Source organism: Chiroxiphia lanceolata, chromosome 12 (assembly GCF_009829145.1).
Source record: "Chiroxiphia lanceolata isolate bChiLan1 chromosome 12, bChiLan1.pri, whole genome shotgun sequence".
NCBI lineage: Eukaryota > Metazoa > Chordata > Aves > Passeriformes > Pipridae > Chiroxiphia > Chiroxiphia lanceolata.
The window spans coordinates 8655805-8661804 of NC_045648.1; the positions used below are offsets into that span (position 1 = coordinate 8655805).

At 41.1% G+C, this 6000-nt stretch overlaps 1 protein-coding gene across 3 annotated transcripts in view; it reads right to left on the minus strand.

The window, feature by feature from the left end:
• The window catches only part of CTXND1 (cortexin domain containing 1), a 34316-nt gene extending 31519 nt beyond the window's left edge, over positions 1-2797 (minus strand). For 2 of the 3 annotated variants that reach the window (XM_032700702.1, XM_032700700.1), the window contains exon 1: positions 2323-2797. The gene's annotated coding sequence lies outside the window, so the exon portion shown is untranslated. Of the gene's footprint in view, positions 1-1431; positions 1444-2322 lie in introns of those variants that run through there. The other variant, XM_032700701.1, reaches the window with a different exon arrangement.
• Positions 2798-6000: the final 3203 nt, after the last annotated feature.

Consider the following 6000-nt stretch of genomic DNA (forward strand, 5'->3'; position numbering starts at 1 on the left):
TGCTCCATTTTACATTTGACATGAACAATAATATTTAGCAAATAATTCTGAGGTTCCAGTTCAGGAAACACATTTTGATTAGAGACTCAGAATTGCATGAAGGCATAAAACCAGCCATAATCTTTCTTTTTGTCTGGTGATTCTCATTATAAATCCAATGTTTTTCCAACATCCAACTCTTATTTGCATTTCTTTTCCTCCCCCGCTTTTTTTCCTCAGAGAAAATAATTTGAAAACAGTAGCTTGTCAAATTACTGGAATTAGTTTACCTGAAAATATCTGATGATAATGTCATCAAAGCTGTGTGTTCTGAGCATATTCTAGTTGCAGGTAAAATCCCTGCTCTTTCCTCATGACAGATAAACCAACACTAGGTTAATAATGCTCAGTCAGAGATATAATAAATCCTCCTATGTTCCAAATTCTTTACTGGCTTTGCTGGATATCTAGATGGAGAAAACAGGAACAGATGAGACACACGCGGATTGTGACCCTGTGACTGGAAAAACTGCACTAATCCTAGGTTCAGGTCCTTGAAGGAGAGCAACTATAACACCTACTAAATGCCCATAAACAGTCAGGGAGAAGTTGGGATTGGAGAAAAAAGGAAGAGAGGAGCAGATCAGATTGAGATGTGATTCTCCCTCCTTGTAGATTTGTCCATCTTCAAAGTTGTACAGCTAATGAAGAATAATTATCACTTATTAATTGCTCATTAGCTTAACAATTGCAATTCAATAGCACCATGTGTCACAAGGTTTCTCTTACGCAAAAAGAAGAAAATTCTCTTGACTGCAGCATCAGAGGAAATAGCTCTTAGCAGCACCTGAGCATCAATCCTGAGGAGAAAAGACTCCAAGACATGCATGTTGCACAGGAGTGAAAAGGTGCCAGAACTTCCAGGGTGTTTCTTGGTGTCATTATCTGTGCCTGGGACTCAACATTACACACATCTTCAGCAGCATGTCTGCAAAAACTCTTCCAGCAGAAGCTGAACTTCACTTGTCTAATTGCTGAGAATTACCCCTTTAAATATAGTGACACTACAAATTTTGCTCAAAGCTAAAATGACAGATATATCAGAGGAATTTTTTTCATTATGTGAAGACTTCCTATAAGTTTCACAATAGTTTACAATAACTCAATAAACCCTAACTTTAAAATAAAAATTGAGTTGGAAAATCAAAGACTGTTTTTGTTAGTGCTCCTTTACAGGAGACTGATGACTATTTAATATTGACATTTGACTGAACAGCAAGAAAAAGATCCCTAACTTTTGGCAGTTGTGTGTTCTGCTCTCTTAAAAATTTAGCATACATTGCCTTAAAGAGTTAAATATGCCTGAAGCCCAAAATGGCAGTGAGACTCAAGACAGGCAGTTATCCTAAAGCCAGAGCCTCATAAGTCACTGAGGAAGCTGTATCAGGAAACCAGAGGAGTGAAGCTTGGTATTAGTCCCTAAATAACAGAACAAAACCAGCATGGTTAAATTTGCTTTAAATGCTACAGTTTCTTCCAAAGGCCTGCAATTACTGCTCAAATGCTAATTTTGCAAACACTTTCAAACTATGTAAAAATCCCTCTTCATATAAACCAAACTTTAAATCATGCTTTCCCTCTCCTACTCAGTACAAACAGAAAGCTGCTGCTGCAGAGTACAGAAACAGAACATCTGAATCTGAAGAAAGCCACAGCTATGCTATGATAAAGTACTGCTTACAAACATTTCTCTACTAAAAAAGCATCTGCAATTTCAGACCACAGTGAACAATTTACCACAAACTAGAAATTAGCCATATGTGCTGAAGTGAAATAAAAGTATTGTCCATCACTGAGGCACTCGTTCACATAGTTTCAATGTACAATTTACCATTATCCAAAGGCACAGCCCCTGTAAATCCAGCATTAGAGTACCAGTACAGAAAATAGTTTGCACCCAAGCACAGGAAGCATGCTGCGTGATTCAGAAGGAGAACACAAATGTCTGCTGACATTAAGTTATTAAGCACCATCTCTGAACAAACACTGTCAAACATGACTATAGAGAAAACCTACAAAGAGAGCAGTATTAGTTCAGCACAGGACACACAAGCAAGTGCTCCCCTGCAACACCCACACATGCACACAAAGCAAACCATACGGTCCCTGTCACTGCATATTGACCCGATCCCTTCACTTCATTTAAAAACAACAACAAAAAATCATGCAGCCCTGACACTGCTCCCGGACTGGAGGTTGTCTCTCTCCCAGCAGAAGCTGCAAGGTTTCAGCTCCTGATTAGCCCAGGGAACCGGTGCCTGCTGCAATATCCCAGTCACTTACTGCATTGCTTTTCAGCGGAGCGAAAGTGGCTGCTCTTCCCGGGCACACATGGCTCGCTCAGCCGGAGGGCTCTCTATTCAGCACAATTCAGCTCCAAAGTCTCTGCATGTGGAGGGGAATTGTCTCTGCTCTGTACTGGGGGTTTTTGGCTGCAGTGGCTGCTCACCCTATCCATTGCCTCTGGTGTATGCTAAGTAAGCAATCCCCTGGGTCTTCATAACGAAAGGATGAAGAGTCACAGCTTTCGAGAGCAGATAAGGTGTTCTGCCGAGAGCCTCTGTGCTTCCATGGCATTTTAAAGGCAAAGGGGCTGGGGATGCTTCATCTTGCTTTACAGTTCTTTATCGAGCAAGTTATCATATTCTGTAACTTACAGTTGAATTCGCAGCTGAACCCTAATTTTTTTGTTTCAGAAAGAGCTCAATTTAGTATTACAAATTCAAGCCAATGCATTTTTTAAATGCTGAGGAGCACTGCTTCAAATGAACTAAATCTTCTGTTTTTCAGAAGTACAAGTGAAGGGGAGGGGTTTCCTAGCTCTGAAACGGACTGTACCAGCCCTGCTGGATACAGTCAAAAAGTAGTAGCCTAAAACTTCACAGATTTTAACATCCCAGATTTAACAGGCTCAAAGCACTGCTCCAGTCTTGAAGGAGGGACTGTCACCCTTGTCCATTGTCTGCAAAGTGTCTGACTCTGTATGGGGGGTCCTGCATGCAGACAAGGTAGAAATACTGAGCAGCAATAATAAGGAGGCAGAAGGAGCAAGAGTCACAGTGAATAATTTCTCATTAGGGATCCTAATCTTTCACTGCATGGAGGTGTTTGACTGTGCCTTTGGGAAGCAGTGGGGGAATTGCACTTGCTTTCCCTGTAACCGGCTGGAGTGAGGTGTAGGACGGGCGGATTTGTGAAGCTGAACTGCCGCCCTCTACCACCCTGACCTTCAAAGGGACTCACAGGAGAAAAGCCCCATTCTGGGGCTGTGCTTACCTGTTACCCAGGCCTGCTAATGCTAATTGTGCCTAACCATGCATGGCAAACCAGTGAAAACAAATACATTGCAGTCCTGCGGGCAAAAGTGAGATACTTTCTCCACTTAGGCACCCCCAATAGGTAACACAGCACAGTCATTGCTAAACATTTCCGAAGAATTAGGTGCTGTGTAAGGCGCCGATTAGGGCCCCCAGGGCTCTTGGGCAGGGGAAATTTTCTCTGCCACTGGAGGGAGCATTAAGACATCATGAGAACAGCAGCAGCTTCGAGTTGGTGAGAGAAGGTTTTGACCCCTTTAGCAATGGCTTTGAGCATTCCCGGGGGCTGATTATCCTTTCAGATGGCACGGGGAAATCCCAGCCACCAAAACAGTGTGGATAATAAATTTTGCAGGACTATTAATTGGATCCTTTAGAAAAAGGGCAGTCAAGGACAGACATCTAGAAAGAGGCCATCATGTCTTTTTTCCTTTGGAAAGTGTTTTATTACCTGGAATTTCTGTACGAATGCAGCTTTCTACAATACCCCTCAGCATCGTTGGTCCTGTACCTATTGTTTACTGTGCTGTAACTTCTCCCTGTGTAAATGCCAAAGATACTCAGTCTTCCTGCCTGACAGATGTTACTGGAAAGGTGCTGCTTTGCACTTTCCCAAAAATAACACCTCAGAAGAGAGGGGAAACCAGCACATATTGATGTCAGTGCCCATGGGTTCCTATGATTTGTGAAGACATTCCCGTAGTAGAAAAACTGACCTTTTTTTCTCACCCTTGTGCTCACAACAGTGTTTAGCACCTCAAGGTAACAAATTTGTTGAGTCATAGAAAGTAAGAACCAACAATGCTGCCTCGAATTTTAAGTTTGTTTTATACAGTAATTATGTATTATGTGCACATCTTAACTTTTAAAATGCAGACAAGGCGCAGTCCCTGTCCCAAAGAGTATCCAATGAAGTCAGGTAAAATGATGCAGACATGTAACAACCAGGATTGCCAGGGGACAGCCTTGCTGCAAGCATAGCAGGAAAACCTGGATGGATTTGGGAGCCACAGCACTGGTAGCAGAAACAATTAACTCACACTGAAGGATCTCAGCTTTTATAGGACCCTGTAGAAAGGAGCTCCAATTCTTCTCTTTATTTCTCCCTCACCCTTTTGGAGTATATTGATCCTTCTAGTAAGTCCATTTACTTTCCTTGGTTGAGGGATAAGTTATAATGGATTTCTTTGAAGTATGAGTTGGACAAAAATAATCAAGTCAGCAGCGTAATTAGGTGTGGACCTTTTTAACATTCCAGGAGACACCAGCCCTGGCCATGGGCAGATAAGTAGTCATTCTAACAAGCATAATAATCTCATGTTCTGGAGCTGTGGTGAGGGAAGGATTATAGCTTGCAATGGATCATTTTCCTCTGGTTTTCTGGGCTCCTTGCCTCAGTTCAATAACACAGAAACTCTGCTATGCTAACACATCACTTTACTTTCTGCTGGTTAACAGTATTTTAAACCCTGAAAACAAAGAACCAAGCAACTGATTTACTGGGGATGAGGCACAAAGGACAACAGCATTGACTCAAAGCCTCTAGGAGACATTTAAAATTTAAAAGCACAGTTGTGCCCCCACCCAAAACCCCCACAAGACCAAAAGAAACCCCAAACTGTCTATGTGGTCATTTCAATAAAAAATAAATATATTGTAAAATAACTGTCACATTTAAGGAATAGATCAATAAATAGCCTGGGAGTGTGAGGCTGTCGGTTTGTTGTCATATGAGGAGGTAACAGTGACTAAGAAATAGTATTGCACAAGATGATTTAACTGAGGAGATTTTCCAAGCCAGCCACAGAGTATATTGTAGTCGCAAACTACAATAAAGGAGAATTGAATTTTAGCCTTCCTGTTAGAGAAATATAAAGGATTTATAATTGATTCTGGAGGTGTAATACTGAGGAGAGCCATAGAGTGCAGAGTGCTTGCCTGTGAGAAAAGTAAACTAGTTCATGCATGAATTTATGTTTATTGTAAATTTATTTATTTTTTTGTCATGAATACATAAAGATTTACACAGTAACAATATATCTGTGTCAATATCAGATTCCATATACTTAAAAGAATTTGGGAGCACCCTGGGTATGCCTTTACTGAGTTAGTGTTACAGGTTAATTCTGGTTGCATTTAATATTCCTAGAAATAGCCTGGGATAACTTGTGTGCAGCAAGATGAATAGCATGGCCTGCACAGTGGGAAGCTGAGCTGGAGGCCAACGTCTGCAGGAAGACCACGTTGTCACTTCTCTTTCAGGTGGGGAAGAGAAAAATGGGGAGAAAGACACTGAGCAAACACTTATCATGTCACTTTAGTCATCAGAGGACTCAGAGAGTATAACTTCAGGTTAGAAGCCAAGAGTGCTTTGTGCCTCCTTCCAAAGTTAGGCAAAAGATCATTCTTTTTCCTTACTTATTTAAATAAATTATGTAATTCAAATTTGAATTATTCTCTTGCTTCGTCATCTTTCAGCTGACTCTGTGGTCAGCTGCTCACTGCAAGTTAGAGAAATCAAGGACTAGAAGAAGGACTTCCTAGCTGCACATCATCTCGAGGTGGCAATTAGAGGAAAATAACTATAAAAAATAGACATTTGCACATTGAGTTAGGACAATAATAGTTTTTTTGATGTGTAAGA